Genomic DNA, 23,877 nt, shown 5'->3' with positions numbered 1-23,877 from the left:
ACCTTCGGATCCGGAGTCAGACGCGCTACCATTGCGCCACAGAGTCTGAAAATTGCTGTGACTTAACTAGTGAGTGTCCAGTCTGAAAACATGGTCAGGCTCAGTGGAATACTATCAGGAGATGAAAAACGAGCAATTTTGTGCACCCTCCGCAAAACATTTTATAAAAATCACCTCCCCGCAAGGGATTTATTGTGACGCAACTTGCAACAACAGCAATAAGATCCTTTAAAATACCTGGAATTGCTCAGTCTCATTTTGGCAGAAGTAGCAGGACAAAATTTATTGACCCTGATGTGATTTGAACACACAACCTTCTGATCTGGAGTCAGACGCGCTACCATGGCACCACAGAGTCTGAAAATCGTATGAATTAATTTGTTAGTGTCCAGTTTTAAAACATGGTCAGGCTCAGTGAAATACTATCAGGAGATGAAAAACGAGCAATTTCATGCACCCTCCCCAAACCATTTTATAAAAATCACCTCCCCGCAAGGGATTTATTGTGACGCAACTTGCAACAACAGCAATATGATCCTTTAAAATACTTGGAATTGCTCAATATCATTTTGGCAGAAGTAGTTGCAACAACAGCAATAAGATCCTTAAGCAGCAGTGAGATGTTTTGAAATAAATGGAATGGCTCAATGTCATTTTGGCAGAAGTAACAGGATGAAACTTATTGACCCTGATGTGATTTGAACACACAACCTTCTGATCTGGAGGCAGACGCGCTACCATTGCGCCACAGAGTCTGAAAATTGTGGTGACTTAACTAGTGAGTGTCCAGTCTGAAAAAATGGTCAGGCTCAGTGGAATAGTGTCAGGAGATGAAAAACGAGCAATTTTATGCACCCTCCCCACAACATTTTATAGAAATCCCCTCTCCACAAGGGATTTATGTGCCACAACAGAAATGAGATCCTTTGAAATACATAGAATGGCTCAATGTCATTTTGGCAGAAGTAGTTGCAACAACAGCAATAAGATCCTTTAAAATACCTGGAATTGCTCAGTCTCATTTTTGCAGAAGTAGCAGGACAAAATTTATTGACCCTGATGTGATTTGAACACACAACCTTCTGATCTGGAGTCAGACGCGCTACCGCAAAAGTAGCAGAATGAAACTTATTGACCCTGATGTGATTTGAACACACAACCTTCTGATCTGGAGTCAGACGCGCTACCGCAAAAGTAGCAGAATGAAACTTATTGACCCTGATGTGATTTGAACACACAACCTTCTGATCTGGAGTCAGACGCGCTACCGTTGCGCCACAGAGTCTGAAAATTATTGTGGGCTAAGTAGGGACATGGTCAGGCTCAGTGAAATACTATCAGGAGCTGAAAAAACGAGCAATTTTATGCACCCTCCCCAAAACATTTTATAAAAATTACCTCCCCGCAAGGGATTTATTGTCACGCAACTTGCAACAACAGCAATATGATCCTTTAAACTACCTGGAATTGCTCAGTGTCATTTTGGCAGAAGTAGTTGCAACAACAGCAATAAGATTCTTTAAATACCTGGAATTGCTCAATGTCATTTTGGCAGAAGTAGTTGCAACAACAGCAATAAGATCCTTTAAAATACTTGGAATGGCTCAATGTCATTTTGGCAGAAGTAACAGGATGAGATTTATTGACCCTGAGGTGATTTGAACACACAGCCTTCTGATCTGGAGTCAAACGCGCTACCATTGCGCCACAGAGTCTGAAAATTGCTGTGACTTAACTAGTGAGTGTCCAGTCTGAAAACATGGTCAGGCTCAGTGGAATACTACCAGGAGATGAAAAACGAGCAGTTTTATGCACCCTCCCCAAAACATTTTATAAAAATCATCTCCCCGCAAGGGATTTATTTTGACGCAACTTGCAACAACAGCAATATGATCCTTTAAAATACATGGAATTGGTCAATGTCATTTTGGCAGAAGTAGTTGCAACAACAGCAATAAGATCCTTTAAAATACCTGGAATTGCTCAGTGTCATTTTGGCAGAAGTAGTAGGACAAAATTTATTGACCCTGATGTGATTTAAACACACAACCTTCTGATCTGGAGTCAGACGCGCTACCGCAAAAGTAGCAGAATGAAACTTATTGACCCTGATGTGATTTGAACACACAACCTTCTGATCTGGAGTCAGACGCGCTACCATTGCGCCACAGAGTCTGAAAATTGCTGTGACTTAACTAGTGAGTGTCCAGTCTGAAAACATGGTCAGGCTCAGTGGAATACTACCAGGAGATGAAAAACGAGCAGTTTTATGCACCCTCCCCAAAACATTTTATAAAAATCACCTCCCCGCAAGGGATTTATTGTAACGCAACTTGCAACAAAAGCAATATGATCCTTTAAAATACATGGAATTGCTCAATGTCATTTTGGCAGAAGTAGTAGGACAAAATTTATTGACCCTGATGTGAATTAAACACGCAACCTTCTGATCTGGAGTCAGACGCGCTACCGCAACAGTAGCAGAATGAAACCTATTGACCCTGATGTGATATGAACACACAACCTTCTGATCTGGAGTCAGACGCGCTACCGCAAAAGTAGCTGAACGAAACTTATTGACCCTGATGTGATTTGAACACACAACCTTCTGATCTGGAGTCAGACGCGCTACCGCAAAAGTAGCAGAATGAAACTTATTGACCCTGATGTGATTTGAACACACAACCTTCTGATCTGGAGTCAGACGCACTACCGTTGCACCACAGAGTCTGAAAATTGCAGTGACTTAACTAGTGAGTGTCCAGTCTGAAAACATGGTCAGGCTCAGTGGAATACTATCAGAAGATGAAAATTGAGCAATTTTGTGCACCCTCCCCAAAACATTTTATAAAAATCACCTCCCTGCAAGGGATTTATTGTGACGCAACTTGCAACAACAGGAATATGATCCTTTAAAATACATGGAATTGCTCAATGTCATTTTGGCAGAAGTAGTTGCAACAACAGCAATAAGATCCTTTAAAATACCTGGAATGGCTCAATGTCATTTTGGCAGAAGTAACAGGATGAAACTTATTGACCCTGATGTGAATTAAACACGCAACCTTCGGATCTGGAGTCAGACGCGCTACCATTGCGCCACAGAGTCTGAAAATTATTGTGGGCTAAGTAGGGACATGGTCAGGCTCAGTGAAATACTATCAGGAGCTGAAAAAACGAGCAATTTTATGCACCGTCCCCAAAACATTTTATAAAAATTACTTCCCCGCAAGGGATTTATTGTAGGAGATGAAAAACAAGCAATTTTGTGCACCCTCCCCAAAACATTTTATAAAAATCACCTCCCCGCAAGGGATTTATTGTGACGCAACTTGCAACAACGGCAATATGATCCTTTAAAATACATGGAATTGCTCAATGTCATTTTGGCAGAAGTAGTTGCAACAACAGCAATAAGATCCTTAAGCAGCAGTGAGATGTTTTAAAATAAATGGAATGGCTCAATGTCATTTTGGCAGAAGTAACAGGATGAAATTTATTGACCCTGAGTTGATTTGAACACACAGCCTTCTGATCTGGAGTCAAACGCGCTACCATTGCGCCACAGAGTCTGAAAATTGCTGTGACTTAACTAGTGAGTGTCCAGTCTGAAAACATGGTCAGACTCAGTGGAATACTACCAGGAGATGAAAAACAAGCAGTTTTATGCACCCTCCCCAAAAAATTTTTTAAAAATCACCTCCCCGCAAGGGATTTATTGTCACGCAACTTGCAACAACAGCAATTAGATCCTTAAGCAGCAGTGAGATGTTTTAAAATAAATGGAATGGCTCAATGTTATTTTAGCAGAAGTAACAAGATGAAATTTATTGACCCTGAGGTGATTTGAACACACAGCCTTCTGATCTGGAGTCGAACACGCTACCATTGCGCCACAGAGTCTGAAAATTGTTGTGACTTAACTAGTGAGTGTCCAGTCTGAAAACATGGTCAGGCTCAGTGGAATACTACCAGGAGATGAAAAACGAGCAGTTTTATGCACCCTCCCCAAAACATTTTATAAAAATCACCTCCCCGCAAGGGATTTATTGTGACACAACTTGCAACAACAGCAATATGATCCTTTAAAATACATGGAATTGCTCAATGTCATTTTGGCAGAAGTAGTTGCAACAACAGCAATAAGATCCTTTAAAATACCTGGAATTGCTCAGTGTCATTTTGGCAGAAGTAGTAGGACAAAATTTATTGACCCTGATGTGATTTGAACACACAACCTTCTGATCTGGAGTCAGACGCGCTACCGTTGCGCCACAGAGTCTGAAAATTATTGTGGGCTAAGTATGGACATCGTCAGGCTCAGTGAAATACTATCAGGAGCTGAAAAAACGAGCAATTCAGAAGATGAAAATTGAGCAATTTTGTGCACCCTCCCCAAAACATTTTATAAAAATCACCTCCCTGCAAGGGATTTATTGTGACGCAACTTGCAACAACAGGAATATGATCCTTTAAAATACATGGAATTGCTCAATGTCATTTTTGCAGAAGTAGTTGCAACAACAGCAATAAGATCCTTTAAAATACCTGGAATTGCTCAGTGTCGTTTTGGCAGAAGTAGTTGCAACAACAGGAATAAGATCCTTTAAAATACCTGGAATTACTCAGTGTCATTTTGGCAGAAGTAGTTGCAACAACAGCAATAAGATCCTTTAAAATACCTGGAATGGCTCAATGTCATTTTGGCAGAAGTAACAGGATGAAATTTATTGACCCTGAGGTGATTTGAACACAACCTTCTGATCTGGAGTCAAACACCCTACCATTGCGCCACAAAGTCTGAAAATTGCGGTGACTTAACTAGTGAGTGTCCAGTCTGAAAACATGGTCAGGCTCAGTGGAATACTACCAGGAGATGAAAAACGAGCAGTTTTATGAACCCTCCCCAAAACATTTTATAAAAATCACCTCCCCGCAAGGGATTTATTGTGACGCAACTTGCAACAAAAGCAATATGATCCTTTAAAATACATGGAATTGCTCAGTGTCATTTTGGCAGAAGTAGTAGGACAAAATTTATTGACCCTGATGTGATTTGAACACACAACCCTCTCATCTGGAGTCAGACGCGCTACCGCAAAAGGTGCAGAATGAACCCTATTGACCCTGATGTGATATGAACACACAACCTTCTGATCTGGAGTCAGACGCGCTACCGCAAAAGTAGCAGAACTAAACTTATTGACCCTGATGTGATTTGAACACACAACCTTCTGATCTGGAGTCAAACACACTACCATTGCGCCACAGAGTCTGAAAATTGCAGTGACTTAACTAGTGAGTGTCCAGTCTGAAAACATGGTCAGGCTCAGTGGAATACTATCAGAAGATGAAAATTGAGCAATTTTGTGCACCCTCCCCAAAACATTTTATAAAAATCACCTCCCTGCAAGGGATTTATTGTGATGCAACTTGCAACAACAGCAATAAGATCCTTTAAAATACCTGGAATTGCTCAGTGTCGTTTTGGCAGAAGTAGTTGCAACAACAGCAATAAGATCCTTTAAAATACCTGGAATTGCTCAGTGTCATTTTGGCAGAAGTAGTTGCAACAACAGCAATAAGATCCTTTAAAATACCTGGAATGGCTCAATGTCATTTTGGCAGAAGTAACAGGATGAAACTTATTGACCCTGATGTGAATTAAACACGCAACCTTCGGATCCGGAGTCAGACGCGCTACCATTGCGCCACAGAGTCTGAAAATTGCTGTGACTTAACTAGTGAGTGTCCAGTCTGAAAACATGGTCAGGCTCAGTGGAATACTATCAGGAGATGAAAAACGAGCAGTTTTATGAACCCTCCCCAAAACATTTTATAAAAATCACCTCCCCGCAAGGGATTTATTGTGACGCAACTTGCAACAAAAGCAATATGATCCTTTAAAATACATGGAATTGCTCAGTGTCATTTTGGCAGAAGTAGTAGGACAAAATTTATTGACCCTGATGTGATTTGAACACACAACCCTCTCATCTGGAGTCAGACGCGCTACCGCAAAAGGTGCAGAATGAACCCTATTGACCCTGATGTGATATGAACACACAACCTTCTGATCTGGAGTCAGACGCGCTACCGCAAAAGTAGCAGAACTAAACTTATTGACCCTGATGTGATTTGAACACACAACCTTCTGATCTGGAGTCAAACACACTACCATTGCGCCACAGAGTCTGAAAATTGCAGTGACTTAACTAGTGAGTGTCCAGTCTGAAAACATGGTCAGGCTCAGTGGAATACTATCAGAAGATGAAAATTGAGCAATTTTGTGCACCCTCCCCAAAACATTTTATAAAAATCACCTCCCTGCAAGGGATTTATTGTGATGCAACTTGCAACAACAGCAATAAGATCCTTTAAAATACCTGGAATTGCTCAGTGTCGTTTTGGCAGAAGTAGTTGCAACAACAGCAATAAGATCCTTTAAAATACCTGGAATTGCTCAGTGTCATTTTGGCAGAAGTAGTTGCAACAACAGCAATAAGATCCTTTAAAATACCTGGAATGGCTCAATGTCATTTTGGCAGAAGTAACAGGATGAAACTTATTGACCCTGATGTGAATTAAACACGCAACCTTCGGATCCGGAGTCAGACGCGCTACCATTGCGCCACAGAGTCTGAAAATTGCTGTGACTTAACTAGTGAGTGTCCAGTCTGAAAACATGGTCAGGCTCAGTGGAATACTATCAGGAGATGAAAAACGAGCAATTTTGTGCACCCTCCGCAAAACATTTTATAAAAATCACCTCCCCGCAAGGGATTTATTGTGACGCAACTTGCAACAACAGCAATAAGATCCTTTAAAATACCTGGAATTGCTCAGTCTCATTTTGGCAGAAGTAGCAGGACAAAATTTATTGACCCTGATGTGATTTGAACACACAACCTTCTGATCTGGAGTCAGACGCGCTACCGCAAAAGTAGCAGAATGAAACTTATTGACCCTGATTTGATTCAAACACACAACCTTCTGATCTGGAGTAAGACGCGCTACCATTGCGCCACAGAGTCTGAAAATTGCTGTGACTTAACTAGTGAGTGTCCAGTCTGAAAACATGGTCAGGCTCAGTGGAATACTGCCAGGAGATGAAAAACGAGCAATTTTATGCAGCCTCCCCAAAACATTTTATAAAAATCACCTCCCCGCAAGGGATTTATTGTAACGCAACTTGCAACAAAAGCAATATGATCCTTTAAAATACATGGAATTGCTCAATGTCATTTTGGCAGAAGTAGTAGGACAAAATTTATTGACCCTGATGTGAATTAAACACGCAACCTTCTGATCTGGAGTCAGACGCGCTGCCGCAACAGTAGCAGAATGAAACCTATTGACCCTGATGTGATATGAACACACAACCTTCTGATCTGGAGTCAGACGCGCTACCGCAAAAGTAGCAGAATGAAACTTATTGACCCTGATGTGATTTGAACACACAACCTTCTGATCTGGAGTCAGACGCACTACCGTTGCACCACAGAGTCTGAAAATTGCAGTGACTTAACTAGTGAGTGTCCAGTCTGAAAACATGGTCAGGCTCAGTGGAATACTACCAGGAGATGAAAAACGAGCAATTTTGTTCACCATCCCCAAAACATTTTATAAAAATCACCTCCCCGCAAAGGATTTATTGTGACGCAACTTGCAACAATAGCAATATGATCCTTTAAAATACCTGGAATTGCTCAGTGTCATTTTGGCAGAAGTAGCAGGACAAAATTTATTGACCCTGATGTGATTTGAACACACAACCTTCTGATCTGGAGTCAGACGCGCTACCGCAAAAGTAGCAGAATGAAACCTATTGACCCTGATGTGATATGAACACACAACCTTCTGATCTGGAGTCAGACGCGCTACCGCAAAAGTAGCTGAACGAAACTTATTGACCCTGATGTGATTTGAACACACAACCTTCTGATCTGGAGTCAGACGCGCTACCATGGCACCACAGAGTCTGAAAATCGTATGAATTAATTTGTTAGTGTCCAGTTTTAAAACATGGTCAGGCTCAGTGAAATACTATCAGGAGATGAAAAACGAGCAATTTCATGCACCCTCCCCAAACCATTTTATAAAAATCACCTCCCCGCAAGGGATTTATTGTGACGCAACTTGCAACAACAGCAATATGATCCTTTAAAATACTTGGAATTGCTCAATATCATTTTGGCAGAAGTAGTTGCAACAACAGCAATAAGATCCTTAAGCAGCAGTGAGATGTTTTGAAATAAATGGAATGGCTCAATGTCATTTTGGCAGAAGTAACAGGATGAAACTTATTGACCCTGATGTGATTTGAACACACAACCTTCTGATCTGGAGGCAGACGCGCTACCATTGCGCCACAGAGTCTGAAAATTGTGGTGACTTAACTAGTGAGTGTCCAGTCTGAAAACATGGTCAGGCTCAGTGGAATAGTGTCAGGAGATGAAAAACGAGCAATTTTATGCACCCTCCCCACAACATTTTATAGAAATCCCCTCTCCACAAGGGATTTATGTGCCACAACAGAAATGAGATCCTTTGAAATACATAGAATGGCTCAATGTCATTTTGGCAGAAGTAGTTGCAACAACAGCAATAAGATCCTTTAAAATACCTGGAATTGCTCAGTCTCATTTTTGCAGAAGTAGCAGGACAAAATTTATTGACCCTGATGTGATTTGAACACACAACCTTCTGATCTGGAGTCAGACGCGCTACCGCAAAAGTAGCAGAATGAAACTTATTGACCCTGATGTGATTTGAACACACAACCTTCTGATCTGGAGTCAGACGCGCTACCGCAAAAGTAGCAGAATGAAACTTATTGACCCTGATGTGATTTGAACACACAACCTTCTGATCTGGAGTCAGACGCGCTACCGTTGCGCCACAGAGTCTGAAAATTATTGTGGGCTAAGTAGGGACATGGTCAGGCTCAGTGAAATACTATCAGGAGCTGAAAAAACGAGCAATTTTATGCACCCTCCCCAAAACATTTTATAAAAATTACCTCCCCGCAAGGGATTTATTGTCACGCAACTTGCAACAACAGCAATATGATCCTTTAAACTACCTGGAATTGCTCAGTGTCATTTTGGCAGAAGTAGTTGCAACAACAGCAATAAGATTCTTTAAATACCTGGAATTGCTCAATGTCATTTTGGCAGAAGTAGTTGCAACAACAGCAATAAGATCCTTTAAAATACTTGGAATGGCTCAATGTCATTTTGGCAGAAGTAACAGGATGAGATTTATTGACCCTGAGGTGATTTGAACACACAGCCTTCTGATCTGGAGTCAAACGCGCTACCATTGCGCCACAGAGTCTGAAAATTGCTGTGACTTAACTAGTGAGTGTCCAGTCTGAAAACATGGTCAGGCTCAGTGGAATACTACCAGGAGATGAAAAACGAGCAGTTTTATGCACCCTCCCCAAAACATTTTATAAAAATCATCTCCCCGCAAGGGATTTATTTTGACGCAACTTGCAACAACAGCAATATGATCCTTTAAAATACATGGAATTGGTCAATGTCATTTTGGCAGAAGTAGTTGCAACAACAGCAATAAGATCCTTTAAAATACCTGGAATTGCTCAGTGTCATTTTGGCAGAAGTAGTAGGACAAAATTTATTGACCCTGATGTGATTTAAACACACAACCTTCTGATCTGGAGTCAGACGCGCTACCGCAAAAGTAGCAGAATGAAACTTATTGACCCTGATGTGATTTGAACACACAACCTTCTGATCTGGAGTCAGACGCGCTACCATTGCGCCACAGAGTCTGAAAATTGCTGTGACTTAACTAGTGAGTGTCCAGTCTGAAAACATGGTCAGGCTCAGTGGAATACTACCAGGAGATGAAAAACGAGCAGTTTTATGCACCCTCCCCAAAACATTTTATAAAAATCACCTCCCCGCAAGGGATTTATTGTAACGCAACTTGCAACAAAAGCAATATGATCCTTTAAAATACATGGAATTGCTCAATGTCATTTTGGCAGAAGTAGTAGGACAAAATTTATTGACCCTGATGTGAATTAAACACGCAACCTTCTGATCTGGAGTCAGACGCGCTACCGCAACAGTAGCAGAATGAAACCTATTGACCCTGATGTGATATGAACACACAACCTTCTGATCTGGAGTCAGACGCGCTACCGCAAAAGTAGCTGAACGAAACTTATTGACCCTGATGTGATTTGAACACACAACCTTCTGATCTGGAGTCAGACGCGCTACCGCAAAAGTAGCAGAATGAAACTTATTGACCCTGATGTGATTTGAACACACAACCTTCTGATCTGGAGTCAGACGCACTACCGTTGCACCACAGAGTCTGAAAATTGCAGTGAATTAACTAGTGAGTGTCCAGTCTGAAAACATGGTCAGGCTCAGTGGAATACTATCAGAAGATGAAAATTGAGCAATTTTGTGCACCCTCCCCAAAACATTTTATAAAAATCACCTCCCTGCAAGGGATTTATTGTGACGCAACTTGCAACAACAGGAATATGATCCTTTAAAATACATGGAATTGCTCAATGTCATTTTGGCAGAAGTAGTTGCAACATCAGCAATAAGATCCTTTAAAATACCTGGAATGGCTCAATGTCATTTTGGCAGAAGTAACAGGATGAAACTTATTGACCCTGATGTGAATTAAACACGCAACCTTCGGATCTGGAGTCAGACGCGCTACCATTGCGCCACAGAGTCTGAAAATTATTGTGGGCTAAGTAGGGACATGGTCAGGCTCAGTGAAATACTATCAGGAGCTGAAAAAACGAGCAATTTTATGCACCGTCCCCAAAACATTTTATAAAAATTACTTCCCCGCAAGGGATTTATTGTAGGAGATGAAAAACAAGCAATTTTGTGCACCCTCCCCAAAACATTTTATAAAAATCACCTCCCCGCAAGGGATTTATTGTGACGCAACTTGCAACAACGGCAATATGATCCTTTAAAATACATGGAATTGCTCAATGTCATTTTGGCAGAAGTAGTTGCAACAACAGCAATAAGATCCTTAAGCAGCAGTGAGATGTTTTAAAATAAATGGAATGGCTCAATGTCATTTTGGCAGAAGTAACAGGATGAAATTTATTGACCCTGAGTTGATTTGAACACACAGCCTTCTGATCTGGAGTGAAACGCGCTACCATTGCGCCACAGAGTCTGAAAATTGCTGTGACTTAACTAGTGAGTGTCCAGTCTGAAAACATGGTCAGACTCAGTGGAATACTACCAGGAGATGAAAAACAAGCAGTTTTATGCACCCTCCCCAAAAAATTTTTTAAAAATCACCTCCCCGCAAGGGATTTATTGTCACGCAACTTGCAACAACAGCAATTAGATCCTTAAGCAGCAGTGAGATGTTTTAAAATAAATGGAATGGCTCAATGTTATTTTAGCAGAAGTAACAAGATGAAATTTATTGACCCTGAGGTGATTTGAACACACAGCCTTCTGATCTGGAGTCGAACACGCTACCATTGCGCCACAGAGTCTGAAAATTGTTGTGACTTAACTAGTGAGTGTCCAGTCTGAAAACATGGTCAGGCTCAGTGGAATACTACCAGGAGATGAAAAACGAGCAGTTTTATGCACCCTCCCCAAAACATTTTATAAAAATCACCTCCCCGCAAGGGATTTATTGTGACACAACTTGCAACAACAGCAATATGATCCTTTAAAATACATGGAATTGCTCAATGTCATTTTGGCAGAAGTAGTTGCAACAACAGCAATAAGATCCTTTAAAATACCTGGAATTGCTCAGTGTCATTTTGGCAGAAGTAGTAGGACAAAATTTATTGACCCTCATGTGATTTGAACACACAACCTTCTGATCTGGAGTCAGACGCGCTACCGTTGCGCCACAGAGTCTGAAAATTATTGTGGGCTAAGTATGGACATCGTCAGGCTCAGTGAAATACTATCAGGAGCTGAAAAAACGAGCAATTCAGAAGATGAAAATTGAGCAATTTTGTGCACCCTCCCCAAAACATTTTATAAAAATCACCTCCCTGCAAGGGATTTATTGTGACGCAACTTGCAACAACAGGAATATGATCCTTTAAAATACATGGAATTGCTCAATGTCATTTTTGCAGAAGTAGTTGCAACAACAGCAATAAGATCCTTTAAAATACCTGGAATTGCTCAGTGTCGTTTTGGCAGAAGTAGTTGCAACAACAGGAATAAGATCCTTTAAAATACCTGGAATTACTCAGTGTCATTTTGGCAGAAGTAGTTGCAACAACAGCAATAAGATCCTTTAAAATACCTGGAATGGCTCAATGTCATTTTGGCAGAAGTAACAGGATGAAATTTATTGACCCTGAGGTGATTTGAACACAACCTTCTGATCTGGAGTCAAACACCCTACCATTGCGCCACAAAGTCTGAAAATTGCGGTGACTTAACTAGTGAGTGTCCAGTCTGAAAACATGGTCAGGCTCAGTGGAATACTACCAGGAGATGAAAAACAAGCAGTTTTATGAACCCTCCCCAAAACATTTTATAAAAATCACCTCCCCGCAAGGGATTTATTGTGACGCAACTTGCAACAAAAGCAATATGATCCTTTAAAATACATGGAATTGCTCAGTGTCATTTTGGCAGAAGTAGTAGGACAAAATTTATTGACCCTGATGTGATTTGAACACACAACCCTCTCATCTGGAGTCAGACGCGCTACCGCAAAAGGTGCAGAATGAACCCTATTGACCCTGATGTGATATGAACACACAACCTTCTGATCTGGAGTCAGACGCGCTACCGCAAAAGTAGCAGAACTAAACTTATTGACCCTGATGTGATTTGAACACACAACCTTCTGATCTGGAGTCAAACACACTACCATTGCGCCACAGAGTCTGAAAATTGCAGTGACTTAACTAGTGAGTGTCCAGTCTGAAAACATGGTCAGGCTCAGTGGAATACTATCAGAAGATGAAAATTGAGCAATTTTGTGCACCCTCCCCAAAACATTTTATAAAAATCACCTCCCTGCAAGGGATTTATTGTGATGCAACTTGCAACAACAGCAATAAGATCCTTTAAAATACCTGGAATTGCTCAGTGTCGTTTTGGCAGAAGTAGTTGCAACAACAGCAATAAGATCCTTTAAAATACCTGGAATTGCTCAGTGTCATTTTGGCAGAAGTAGTTGCAACAACAGCAATAAGATCCTTTAAAATACCTGGAATGGCTCAATGTCATTTTGGCAGAAGTAACAGGATGAAACTTATTGACCCTGATGTGAATTAAACACGCAACCTTCGGATCCGGAGTCAGACGCGCTACCATTGCGCCACAGAGTCTGAAAATTGCTGTGACTTAACTAGTGAGTGTCCAGTCTGAAAACATGGTCAGGCTCAGTGGAATACTATCAGGAGATGAAAAACGAGCAATTTTGTGCACCCTCCGCAAAACATTTTATAAAAATCACCTCCCCGCAAGGGATTTATTGTGACGCAACTTGCAACAACAGCAATAAGATCCTTTAAAATACCTGGAATTGCTCAGTCTCATTTTGGCAGAAGTAGCAGGACAAAATTTATTGACCCTGATGTGATTTGAACACACAACCTTCTGATCTGGAGTCAGACGCGCTACCGCAAAAGTAGCAGAATGAAACTTATTGACCCTGATTTGATTCAAACACACAACCTTCTGATCTGGAGTAAGACGCGCTACCATTGCGCCACAGAGTCTGAAAATTGCTGTGACTTAACTAGTGAGTGTCCAGTCTGAAAACATGGTCAGGCTCAGTGGAATACTACCAGGAGATGAAAAACGAGCAATTTTATGCAGCCTCCCCAAAACATTTTATAAAAATCACCTCCCCGCAAGGGATTTATTGTAACGCAACTTGCAACAAAAGCAATATGATCCTTTAAAATACATGGAATTGCTCAATGTCATTTTGGCAGAAGTAGTAGGACAAAATTTATTGACCCTGATTTGAATTAAACACGCAACCTTCTGATCTGGAGTCAGACGCGCTGCCGCAACAGTAGCAGAATGAAACCTATTGACCCTGATGTGATATGAACACACAACCTTCTGATCTGGAGTCAGACGCGCTACCGCAAAAGTAGCTGAAAGAAACTTATTGACCCTGATGTGATTTGAACACACAACCTTCTGATCTGGAGTCAGACGCGCTACCGCAAAAGTAGCAGAATGAAACTTATTGACCCTGATGTGATTTGAACACACAACCTTCTGATCTGGAGTCAGACGCACTACCGTTGCACCACAGAGTCTGAAAATTGCAGTGACTTAACTAGTGAGTGTCCAGTCTGAAAACATGGTCAGGCTCAGTGGAATACTACCAGGAGATGAAAAACGAGCAATTTTGTTCACCATCCCCAAAACATTTTATAAAAATCACCTCCCCGCAAAGGATTTATTGTGACGCAACTTGCAACAATAGCAATATGATCCTTTAAAATACCTGGAATTGCTCAGTGTCATTTTGGCAGAAGTAGCAGGACAAAATTTATTGACCCTGATGTGATTTGAACACACAACCTTCTGATCTGGAGTCAGACGCGCTACCGCAAAAGTAGCAGAATGAAACCTATTGACCCTGATGTGATATGAACACACAACCTTCTGATCTGGAGTCAGACGCGCTACCGCAAAAGTAGCTGAACGAAACTTATTGACCCTGATGTGATTTGAACACACAACCTTCTGATCTGGAGTCAGACGCGCTACCATGGCACCACAGAGTCTGAAAATCGTATGAATTAATTTGTTAGTGTCCAGTTTTAAAACATGGTCAGGCTCAGTGAAATACTATCAGGAGATGAAAAACGAGCAATTTCATGCACCCTCCCCAAACCATTTTATAAAAATCACCTCCCCGCAAGGGATTTATTGTGACGCAACTTGCAACAACAGCAATATGATCCTTTAAAATACTTGGAATTGCTCAATATCATTTTGGCAGAAGTAGTTGCAACAACAGCAATAAGATCCTTAAGCAGCAGTGAGATGTTTTGAAATAAATGGAATGGCTCAATGTCATTTTGGCAGAAGTAACAGGATGAAACTTATTGACCCTGATGTGATTTGAACACACAACCTTCTGATCTGGAGGCAGACGCGCTACCATTGCGCCACAGAGTCTGAAAATTGTGGTGACTTAACTAGTGAGTGTCCAGTCTGAAAACATGGTCAGGCTCAGTGGAATAGTGTCAGGAGATGAAAAACGAGCAATTTTATGCACCCTCCCCACAACATTTTATAGAAATCCCCTCTCCACAAGGGATTTATGTGCCACAACAGAAATGAGATCCTTTGAAATACATAGAATGGCTCAATGTCATTTTGGCAGAAGTAGTTGCAACAACAGCAATAAGATCCTTTAAAATACCTGGAATTGCTCAGTCTCATTTTTGCAGAAGTAGCAGGACAAAATTTATTGACCCTGATGTGATTTGAACACACAACCTTCTGATCTGGAGTCAGACGCGCTACCGCAAAAGTAGCAGAATGAAACTTATTGACCCTGATGTGATTTGAACACACAACCTTCTGATCTGGAGTCAGACGCGCTACCGCAAAAGTAGCAGAATGAAACTTATTGACCCTGATGTGATTTGAACACACAACCTTCTGATCTGGAGTCAGACGCGCTACCGTTGCGCCACAGAGTCTGAAAATTATTGTGGGCTAAGTAGGGACATGGTCAGGCTCAGTGAAATACTATCAGGAGCTGAAAAAACGAGCAATTTTATGCACCCTCCCCAAAACATTTTATAAAAATTACCTCCCCGCAAGGGATTTATTGTCACGCAACTTGCAACAACAGCAATATGATCCTTTAAACTACCTGGAATTGCTCAGTGTCATTTTGGCAGAAGTAGTTGCAACAACAGCAATAAGATTCTTTAAATACCTGGAATTGCTCAATGTCATTTTGGCAGAAGTAGTTGCAACAACAGCAATAAGATCCTTTAAAATACTTGGAATGGCTCAATGTCATTTTGGCAGAAGTAACAGGATGAGATTTATTGACCCTGAGGTGATTTGAACACACAGCCTTCTGATCTGGAGTCAAACGCGCTACCATTGCGCCACAGAGTCTGAAAATTGCTGTGACTTAACTAGTGAGTGTCCAGTCTGAAAACATGGTCAGGCTCAGTGGAATACTACCAGGAGATGAAAAACGAGCAGTTTTATGCACCCTCCCCAAAACATTTTATAAAAATCATCTCCCCGCAAGGGATTTATTTTGACGCAACTTGCAACAACAGCAATATGATCCTTTAAAATACATGGAATTGGTCAATGTCATTTTGGCAGAAGTAGTTGCAACAACAGCAATAAGATCCTTTAAAATACCTGGAATTGCTCAGTGTCATTTTGGCAGAAGTAGTAGGACAAAATTTATTGACCCTGATGTGATTTAAACACACAACCTTCTGATCTGGAGTCAGACGCGCTACCGCAAAAGTAGCAGAATGAAACTTATTGACCCTGATGTGATTTGAACACACAACCTTCTGATCTGGAGTCAGACGCGCTACCATTGCGCCACAGAGTCTGAAAATTGCTGTGACTTAACTAGTGAGTGTCCAGTCTGAAAACATGGTCAGGCTCAGTGGAATACTACCAGGAGATGAAAAACGAGCAGTTTTATGCACCCTCCCCAAAACATTTTATAAAAATCACCTCCCCGCAAGGGATTTATTGTAACGCAACTTGCAACAAAAGCAATATGATCCTTTAAAATACATGGAATTGCTCAATGTCATTTTGGCAGAAGTAGTAGGACAAAATTTATTGACCCTGATGTGAATTAAACACGCAACCTTCTGATCTGGAGTCAGACGCGCTACCGCAACAGTAGCAGAATGAAACCTATTGACCCTGATGTGATATGAACACACAACCTTCTGATCTGGAGTCAGACGCGCTACCGCAAAAGTAGCTGAACGAAACTTATTGACCCTGATGTGATTTGAACACACAACCTTCTGATCTGGAGTCAGACGCGCTACCGCAAAAGTAGCAGAATGAAACTTATTGACCCTGATGTGATTTGAACACACAACCTTCTGATCTGGAGTCAGACGCACTACCGTTGCACCACAGAGTCTGAAAATTGCAGTGACTTAACTAGTGAGTGTCCAGTCTGAAAACATGGTCAGGCTCAGTGGAATACTATCAGAAGATGAAAATTGAGCAATTTTGTGCACCCTCCCCAAAACATTTTATAAAAATCACCTCCCTGCAAGGGATTTATTGTGACGCAACTTGCAACAACAGGAATATGATCCTTTAAAATACATGGAATTGCTCAATGTCATTTTGGCAGAAGTAGTTGCAACAACAGCAATAAGATCCTTTAAAATACCTGGAATGGCTCAATGTCATTTTGGCAGAAGTAACAGGATGAAACTTATTGACCCTGATGTGAATTAAACACGCAACCTTCGGATCTGGAGTCAGACGCGCTACCATTGCGCCACAGAGTCTGAAAATTATTGTGGGCTAAGTAGGGACATGGTCAGGCTCAGTGAAATACTATCAGGAGCTGAAAAAACGAGCAATTTTATGCACCGTCCCCAAAACATTTTATAAAAATTACTTCCCCGCAAGGGATTTATTGTAGGAGATGAAAAACAAGCAATTTTTTGCACCCTCCCCAAAACATTTTATAAAAATCACCTCCCCGCAAGGGATTTATTGTGACGCAACTTGCAACAACGGCAATATGATCCTTTAAAATACATGGAATTGCTCAATGTCATTTTGGCAGAAGTAGTTGCAACAACAGCAATAAGATCCTTAAGCAGCAGTGAGATGTTTTAAAATAAATGGAATGGCTCAATGTCATTTTGGCAGAAGTAACAGGATGAAATTTATTGACCCTGAGTTGATTTGAACACACAGCCTTCTGATCTGGAGTCAAACGCGCTACCATTGCGCCACAGAGTCTGAAAATTGCTGTGACTTAACTAGTGAGTGTCCAGTCTGAAAACATGGTCAGACTCAGTGGAAAACTACCAGGAGATGAAAAACAAGCAGTTTTATGCACCCTCCCCAAAAAATTTTTTAAAAATCACCTCCCCGCAAGGGATTTATTGTCACGCAACTTGCAACAACAGCAATTAGATCCTTAAGCAGCAGTGAGATGTTTTAAAATAAATGGAATGGCTCAATGTTATTTTAGCAGAAGTAACAAGATGAAATTTATTGACCCTGAGGTGATTTGAACACACAGCCTTCTGATCTGGAGTCGAACACGCTACCATTGCGCCACAGAGTCTGAAAATTGTTGTGACTTAACTAGTGAGTCTCCAGTCTGAAAACATGGTCAGGCTCAGTGGAATACTACCAGGAGATGAAAAACGAGCAGTTTTATGCACCCTCCCCAAAACATTTTATAAAAATCACCTCCCCGCAAGGGATTTATTGTGACACAACTTGCAACAACAGCAATATGATCCTTTAAAATACATGGAATTGCTCAATGTCATTTTGGCAGAAGTAGTTGCAACAACAGCAATAAGATCCTTTAAAATACCTGGAATTGCTCAGTGTCATTTTGGCAGAAGTAGTAGGACAAAATTTATTGACCCTGATGTGATTTGAACACACAACCTTCTGATCTGGAGTCAGACGCGCTACCGTTGCGCCACAGAGTCTGAAAATTATTGTGGGCTAAGTATGGACATCGTCAGGCTCAGTGAAATACTATCAGGAGCTGAAAAAACGAGCAATTCAGAAGATGAAAATTGAGCAATTTTGTGCACCCTCCCCAAAACATTTTATAAAAATCACCTCCCTGCAAGGGATTTATTGTGACGCAACTTGCAACAACAGGAATATGATCCTTTAAAATACATGGAATTGCTCAATGTCATTTTTGCAGAAGTAGTTGCAACAACAGCAATAAGATCCTTTAAAATACCTGGAATTGCTCAGTGTCGTTTTGGCAGAAGTAGTTGCAACAACAGGAATAAGATCCTTTAAAATACCTGGAATTACTCAGTGTCATTTTGGCAGAAGTAGTTGCAACAACAGCAATAAGATCCTTTAAAATACCTGGAATGGCTCAATGTCATTTTGGCAGAAGTAACAGGATGAAATTTATTGACCCTGAGGTGATTTGAACACAACCCTCTCATCTGGAGTCAGACGCGCTACCGCAAAAGGTGCAGAATGAACCCTATTGACCCTGATGTGATATGAACACACAACCTTCTGATCTGGAGTCAGACGCGCTACCGCAAAAGTAGCAGAACTAAACTTATTGACCCTGATGTGATTTGAACACACAACCTTCTGATCTGGAGTCAAACACACTACCATTGCGCCACAGAGTCTGAAAATTGCAGTGACTTAACTAGTGAGTGTCCAGTCTGAAAACATGGTCAGGCTCAGTGGAATACTATCAGAAGATGAAAATTGAGCAATTTTGTGCACCCTCCCCAAAACATTTTATAAAAATCACCTCCCTGCAAGGGATTTATTGTGATGCAACTTGCAACAACAGCAATAAGATCCTTTAAAATACCTGGAATTGCTCAGTGTTGTTTTGGCAGAAGTAGTTGCAACAACAGCAATAAGATCCTTTAAAATACCTGGAATTGCTCAGTGTCATTTTGGCAGAAGTAGTTGCAACAACAGCAATAAGATCCTTTAAAATACCTGGAATGGCTCAATGTCATTTTGGCAGAAGTAACAGGATGAAACTTATTGACCCTGATGTGAATTAAACACGCAACCTTCGGATCCGGAGTCAGACGCGCTACCATTGCGCCACAGAGTCTGAAAATTGCTGTGACTTAACTAGTGAGTGTCCAGTCTGAAAACATGGTCAGGCTCAGTGGAATACTATCAGGAGATGAAAAACGAGCAATTTTGTGCACCCTCCGCAAAACATTTTATAAAAATCACCTCCCCGCAAGGGATTTATTGTGACGCAACTTGCAACAACAGCAATAAGATCCTTTAAAATACCTGGAATTGCTCAGTCTCATTTTGGCAGAAGTAGCAGGACAAAATTTATTGACCCTGATGTGATTTGAACACACAACCTTCTGATCTGGAGTCAGACGCGCTACCGCAAAAGTAGCAGAATGAAACTTATTGACCCTGATTTGATTCAAACACACAACCTTCTGATCTGGAGTAAGACGCGCTACCATTGCGCCACAGAGTCTGAAAATTGCTGTGACTTAACTAGTGAGTGTCCAGTCTGAAAACATGGTCAGGCTCAGTGGAATACTACCAGGAGATGAAAAACGAGCAATTTTATGCAGCCTCCCCAAAACATTTTATAAAAATCACCTCCCCGCAAGGGATTTATTGTAACGCAACTTGCAACAAAAGCAATATGATCCTTTAAAATACATGGAATTGCTCAATGTCATTTTGGCAGAAGTAGTAGGACAAAATTTATTGACCCTGATGTGAATTAAACACGCAACCTTCTGATCTGGAGTCAGACGCGCTGCCGCAACAGTAGCAGAATGAAACCTATTGACCCTGATGTGATATGAACACACAACCTTCTGATCTGGAGTCAGACGCGCTACCGCAAAAGTAGCTGAAAGAAACTTATTGACCCTGATGTGATTTGAACACACAACCTTCTGATCTGGAGTCAGACGCGCTACCGCAAAAGTAGCAGAATGAAACTTATTGACCCTGATGTGATTTGAACACACAACCTTCTGATCTGGAGTCAGACGCACTACCGTTGCACCACAGAGTCTGAAAATTGCAGTGACTTAACTAGTGAGTGTCCAGTCTGAAAACATGGTCAGGCTCAGTGGAATACTACCAGGAGATGAAAAACGAGCAATTTTGTTCACCATCCCCAAAACATTTTATAAAAATCACCTCCCCGCAAAGGATTTATTGTGACGCAACTTGCAACAATAGCAATATGATCCTTTAAAATACCTGGAATTGCTCAGTGTCATTTTGGCAGAAGTAGCAGGACAAAATTTATTGACCCTGATGTGATTTGAACACACAACCTTCTGATCTGGAGTCAGACGCGCTACCGCAAAAGTAGCAGAATGAAACCTATTGACCCTGATGTGATATGAACACACAACCTTCTGATCTGGAGTCAGACGCGCTACCGCAAAAGTAGCTGAACGAAACTTATTGACCCTGATGTGATTTGAACACACAACCTTCTGATCTGGAGTCAGACGCGCTACCATGGCACCACAGAGTCTGAAAATCGTATGAATTAATTTGTTAGTGTCCAGTTTTAAAACATGGTCAGGCTCAGTGAAATACTATCAGGAGATGAAAAACGAGCAATTTCATGCACCCTCCCCAAACCATTTTATAAAAATCACCTCCCCGCAAGGGATTTATTGTGACGCAACTTGCAACAACAGCAATATGATCCTTTAAAATACTTGGAATTGCTCAATATCATTTTGGCAGAAGTAGTTGCAACAACAGCAATAAGATCCTTAAGCAGCAGTGAGATGTTTTGAAATAAATGGAATGGCTCAATGTCATTTTGGCAGAAGTAACAGGATGAAACTTATTGACCCTGATGTGATTTGAACACACAACCTTCTGATCTGGAGGCAGACGCGCTACCATTGCGCCACAGAGTCTGAAAATTGTGGTGACTTAACTAGTGAGTGTCCAGTCTGAAAACATGGTCAGGCTCAGTGGAATAGTGTCAGGAGATGAAAAACGAGCAATTTTATGCACCCTCCCAACAACATTTTATAGAAATCCCCTCTCCACAAGGGATTTATGTGCCACAACAGAAATGAGATCCTTTGAAATACATAGAATGGCTCAATGTCATTTTGGCAGAAGTAGTTGCAACAACAGCAATAAGATCCTTTAAAATACCTGGAATTGCTCAGTCTCATTTTTGCAGAAGTAGCAGGACAAAATTTATTGACCCTGATGTGATTTGAACACACAACCTTCTGATCTGGAGTCAGACGCGCTACCGCAAAAGTAGCAGAATGAAACTTATTGACCCTGATGTGATTTGAACACACAACCTTCTGATCTGGAGTCAGACGCGCTACCGCAAAAGTAGCAGAATGAAACTTATTGACCCTGATGTGATTTGAACACACAACCTTCTGATCTGGAGTCAGACGCGCTACCGTTGCGCCACAGAGTCTGAAAATTATTGTGGGCTAAGTAGGGACATGGTCAGGCTCAGTGAAATACTATCAGGAGCTGAAAAAACGAGCAATTTTATGCACCCTCCCCAAAACATTTTATAAAAATTACCTCCCCGCAAGGGATTTATTGTCACGCAACTTGCAACAACAGCAATATGATCCTTTAAACTACCTGGAATTGCTCAGTGTCATTTTGGCAGAAGTAGTTGCAACAACAGCAATAAGATTCTTTAAATACCTGGAATTGCTCAATGTCATTTTGGCAGAAGTAGTTGCAACAACAGCAATAAGATCCTTTAAAATACTTGGAATGGCTCAATGTCATTTTGGCAGAAGTAACAGGATGAGATTTATTGACCCTGAGGTGATTTGAACACACAGCCTTCTGATCTGGAGTCAAACGCGCTACCATTGCGCCACAGAGTCTGAAAATTGCTGTGACTTAACTAGTGAGTATCCAGTCTGAAAACATGGTCAGGCTCAGTGGAATACTACCAGGAGATGAAAAACGAGCAGTTTTATGCACCCTCCCCAAAACATTTTATAAAAATCATCTCCCCGCAAGGGATTTATTTTGACGCAACTTGCAACAACAGCAATATGATCCTTTAAAATACATGGAATTGGTCAATGTCATTTTGGCAGAAGTAGTTGCAACAACAGCAATAAGATCCTTTAAAATACCTGGAATTGCTCAGTGTCATTTTGGCAGAAGTAGCAGGACAAAATTTATTGACCCTGATGTGATTTGAACACACAACCTTCTGATCTGGAGTCAGACGCGCTACCGCAAAAGTAGCAGAATGAAACCTATTGACCCTGATGTGATATGAACACACAACCTTCTGATCTGGAGTCAGACGCGCTACCGCAAAAGTAGCTGAACGAAACTTATTGACCCTGATGTGATTTGAACACACAACCTTCTGATCTGGAGTCAGACGCGCTACCATGGCACCACAGAGTCTGAAAATCGTATGAATTAATTTGTTAGTGTCCAGTTTTAAAACATGGTCAGGCTCAGTGAAATACTATCAGGAGATGAAAAACGAGCAATTTCATGCACCCTCCCCAAACCATTTTATAAAAATCACCTCCCCGCAAGGGATTTATTGTGACGCAACTTGCAACAACAGCAATATGATCCTTTAAAATACTTGGAATTGCTCAATATCATTTTGGCAGAAGTAGTTGCAACAACAGCAATAAGATCCTTAAGCAGCAGTGAGATGTTTTGAAATAAATGGAATGGCTCAATGTCATTTTGGCAGAAGTAACAGGATGAAACTTATTGACCCTGATGTGATTTGAACACACAACCTTCTGATCTGGAGGCAGACGCGCTACCATTGCGCCACAGAGTCTGAAAATTGTGGTGACTTAACTAGTGAGTGTCCAGTCTGAAAACATGGTCAGGCTCAGTGGAATAGTGTCAGGAGATGAAAAACGAGCAATTTTATGCACCCTCCCCACAACATTTTATAGAAATCCCCTCTCCACAAGGGATTTATGTGCCACAACAGAAATGAGATCCTTTGAAATACATAGAATGGCTCAATGTCATTTTGGCAGAAGTAGTTGCAACAACAGCAATAAGATCCTTTAAAATACCTGGAATTGCTCAGTCTCATTTTTGCAGAAGTAGCAGGACAAAATTTATTGACCCTGATGTGATTTGAACACACAACCTTCTGATCTGGAGTCAG

At 41.1% G+C, this 23,877-nt stretch overlaps 1 protein-coding gene and 39 non-coding genes across 40 annotated transcripts in view; all 40 read right to left on the bottom strand.

The window, feature by feature from the left end:
- Positions 1-23,877, bottom strand: part of LOC137100026 (cytoplasmic phosphatidylinositol transfer protein 1-like) — a 158,010-nt gene that overhangs the window by 29,421 nt on the left and 104,712 nt on the right. The gene's annotated exons all lie outside the window — the stretch shown is intronic.
- trnaw-cca (transfer RNA tryptophan (anticodon CCA)) lies at positions 287-358 on the bottom strand. The gene has a single exon. It is a non-coding gene; the product is annotated as a tRNA-Trp (tRNA).
- On the bottom strand, positions 684-755 carry trnaw-cca (transfer RNA tryptophan (anticodon CCA)). The gene has a single exon. It is a non-coding gene; the product is annotated as a tRNA-Trp (tRNA).
- trnaw-cca (transfer RNA tryptophan (anticodon CCA)) lies at positions 1,214-1,285 on the bottom strand. The gene has a single exon. It is a non-coding gene; the product is annotated as a tRNA-Trp (tRNA).
- On the bottom strand, positions 1,644-1,715 carry trnaw-cca (transfer RNA tryptophan (anticodon CCA)). The gene has a single exon. It is a non-coding gene; the product is annotated as a tRNA-Trp (tRNA).
- On the bottom strand, positions 2,104-2,175 carry trnaw-cca (transfer RNA tryptophan (anticodon CCA)). The gene has a single exon. It is a non-coding gene; the product is annotated as a tRNA-Trp (tRNA).
- Positions 2,659-2,730, bottom strand: trnaw-cca (transfer RNA tryptophan (anticodon CCA)). Its single transcript has one exon. It is a non-coding gene; the product is annotated as a tRNA-Trp (tRNA).
- trnaw-cca (transfer RNA tryptophan (anticodon CCA)) lies at positions 3,501-3,572 on the bottom strand. Its single transcript has one exon. It is a non-coding gene; the product is annotated as a tRNA-Trp (tRNA).
- Positions 3,832-3,903, bottom strand: trnaw-cca (transfer RNA tryptophan (anticodon CCA)). The gene has a single exon. It is a non-coding gene; the product is annotated as a tRNA-Trp (tRNA).
- On the bottom strand, positions 4,211-4,282 carry trnaw-cca (transfer RNA tryptophan (anticodon CCA)). Its single transcript has one exon. It is a non-coding gene; the product is annotated as a tRNA-Trp (tRNA).
- trnaw-cca (transfer RNA tryptophan (anticodon CCA)) lies at positions 5,204-5,275 on the bottom strand. Its single transcript has one exon. It is a non-coding gene; the product is annotated as a tRNA-Trp (tRNA).
- Positions 6,124-6,195, bottom strand: trnaw-cca (transfer RNA tryptophan (anticodon CCA)). The gene has a single exon. It is a non-coding gene; the product is annotated as a tRNA-Trp (tRNA).
- On the bottom strand, positions 7,437-7,508 carry trnaw-cca (transfer RNA tryptophan (anticodon CCA)). Its single transcript has one exon. It is a non-coding gene; the product is annotated as a tRNA-Trp (tRNA).
- trnaw-cca (transfer RNA tryptophan (anticodon CCA)) lies at positions 7,911-7,982 on the bottom strand. Its single transcript has one exon. It is a non-coding gene; the product is annotated as a tRNA-Trp (tRNA).
- On the bottom strand, positions 8,308-8,379 carry trnaw-cca (transfer RNA tryptophan (anticodon CCA)). Its single transcript has one exon. It is a non-coding gene; the product is annotated as a tRNA-Trp (tRNA).
- Positions 8,838-8,909, bottom strand: trnaw-cca (transfer RNA tryptophan (anticodon CCA)). The gene has a single exon. It is a non-coding gene; the product is annotated as a tRNA-Trp (tRNA).
- Positions 9,268-9,339, bottom strand: trnaw-cca (transfer RNA tryptophan (anticodon CCA)). The gene has a single exon. It is a non-coding gene; the product is annotated as a tRNA-Trp (tRNA).
- On the bottom strand, positions 9,728-9,799 carry trnaw-cca (transfer RNA tryptophan (anticodon CCA)). Its single transcript has one exon. It is a non-coding gene; the product is annotated as a tRNA-Trp (tRNA).
- Positions 10,283-10,354, bottom strand: trnaw-cca (transfer RNA tryptophan (anticodon CCA)). Its single transcript has one exon. It is a non-coding gene; the product is annotated as a tRNA-Trp (tRNA).
- Positions 11,456-11,527, bottom strand: trnaw-cca (transfer RNA tryptophan (anticodon CCA)). The gene has a single exon. It is a non-coding gene; the product is annotated as a tRNA-Trp (tRNA).
- trnaw-cca (transfer RNA tryptophan (anticodon CCA)) lies at positions 11,835-11,906 on the bottom strand. Its single transcript has one exon. It is a non-coding gene; the product is annotated as a tRNA-Trp (tRNA).
- On the bottom strand, positions 12,828-12,899 carry trnaw-cca (transfer RNA tryptophan (anticodon CCA)). The gene has a single exon. It is a non-coding gene; the product is annotated as a tRNA-Trp (tRNA).
- trnaw-cca (transfer RNA tryptophan (anticodon CCA)) lies at positions 14,222-14,293 on the bottom strand. Its single transcript has one exon. It is a non-coding gene; the product is annotated as a tRNA-Trp (tRNA).
- trnaw-cca (transfer RNA tryptophan (anticodon CCA)) lies at positions 14,696-14,767 on the bottom strand. Its single transcript has one exon. It is a non-coding gene; the product is annotated as a tRNA-Trp (tRNA).
- On the bottom strand, positions 15,093-15,164 carry trnaw-cca (transfer RNA tryptophan (anticodon CCA)). The gene has a single exon. It is a non-coding gene; the product is annotated as a tRNA-Trp (tRNA).
- Positions 15,623-15,694, bottom strand: trnaw-cca (transfer RNA tryptophan (anticodon CCA)). The gene has a single exon. It is a non-coding gene; the product is annotated as a tRNA-Trp (tRNA).
- Positions 16,053-16,124, bottom strand: trnaw-cca (transfer RNA tryptophan (anticodon CCA)). Its single transcript has one exon. It is a non-coding gene; the product is annotated as a tRNA-Trp (tRNA).
- trnaw-cca (transfer RNA tryptophan (anticodon CCA)) lies at positions 16,513-16,584 on the bottom strand. The gene has a single exon. It is a non-coding gene; the product is annotated as a tRNA-Trp (tRNA).
- trnaw-cca (transfer RNA tryptophan (anticodon CCA)) lies at positions 17,068-17,139 on the bottom strand. Its single transcript has one exon. It is a non-coding gene; the product is annotated as a tRNA-Trp (tRNA).
- On the bottom strand, positions 17,910-17,981 carry trnaw-cca (transfer RNA tryptophan (anticodon CCA)). Its single transcript has one exon. It is a non-coding gene; the product is annotated as a tRNA-Trp (tRNA).
- trnaw-cca (transfer RNA tryptophan (anticodon CCA)) lies at positions 18,241-18,312 on the bottom strand. The gene has a single exon. It is a non-coding gene; the product is annotated as a tRNA-Trp (tRNA).
- Positions 18,620-18,691, bottom strand: trnaw-cca (transfer RNA tryptophan (anticodon CCA)). The gene has a single exon. It is a non-coding gene; the product is annotated as a tRNA-Trp (tRNA).
- On the bottom strand, positions 19,301-19,372 carry trnaw-cca (transfer RNA tryptophan (anticodon CCA)). Its single transcript has one exon. It is a non-coding gene; the product is annotated as a tRNA-Trp (tRNA).
- On the bottom strand, positions 20,695-20,766 carry trnaw-cca (transfer RNA tryptophan (anticodon CCA)). The gene has a single exon. It is a non-coding gene; the product is annotated as a tRNA-Trp (tRNA).
- On the bottom strand, positions 21,169-21,240 carry trnaw-cca (transfer RNA tryptophan (anticodon CCA)). The gene has a single exon. It is a non-coding gene; the product is annotated as a tRNA-Trp (tRNA).
- trnaw-cca (transfer RNA tryptophan (anticodon CCA)) lies at positions 21,566-21,637 on the bottom strand. The gene has a single exon. It is a non-coding gene; the product is annotated as a tRNA-Trp (tRNA).
- trnaw-cca (transfer RNA tryptophan (anticodon CCA)) lies at positions 22,096-22,167 on the bottom strand. The gene has a single exon. It is a non-coding gene; the product is annotated as a tRNA-Trp (tRNA).
- trnaw-cca (transfer RNA tryptophan (anticodon CCA)) lies at positions 22,526-22,597 on the bottom strand. The gene has a single exon. It is a non-coding gene; the product is annotated as a tRNA-Trp (tRNA).
- On the bottom strand, positions 23,067-23,138 carry trnaw-cca (transfer RNA tryptophan (anticodon CCA)). The gene has a single exon. It is a non-coding gene; the product is annotated as a tRNA-Trp (tRNA).
- trnaw-cca (transfer RNA tryptophan (anticodon CCA)) lies at positions 23,464-23,535 on the bottom strand. Its single transcript has one exon. It is a non-coding gene; the product is annotated as a tRNA-Trp (tRNA).

This window comes from Channa argus, chromosome 15 (assembly GCF_033026475.1).
Source record: "Channa argus isolate prfri chromosome 15, Channa argus male v1.0, whole genome shotgun sequence".
In the NCBI taxonomy this organism is placed as follows: domain Eukaryota; kingdom Metazoa; phylum Chordata; class Actinopteri; order Anabantiformes; family Channidae; genus Channa; species Channa argus.
This window is presented reverse-complemented; position numbering and strand designations above follow the sequence as displayed.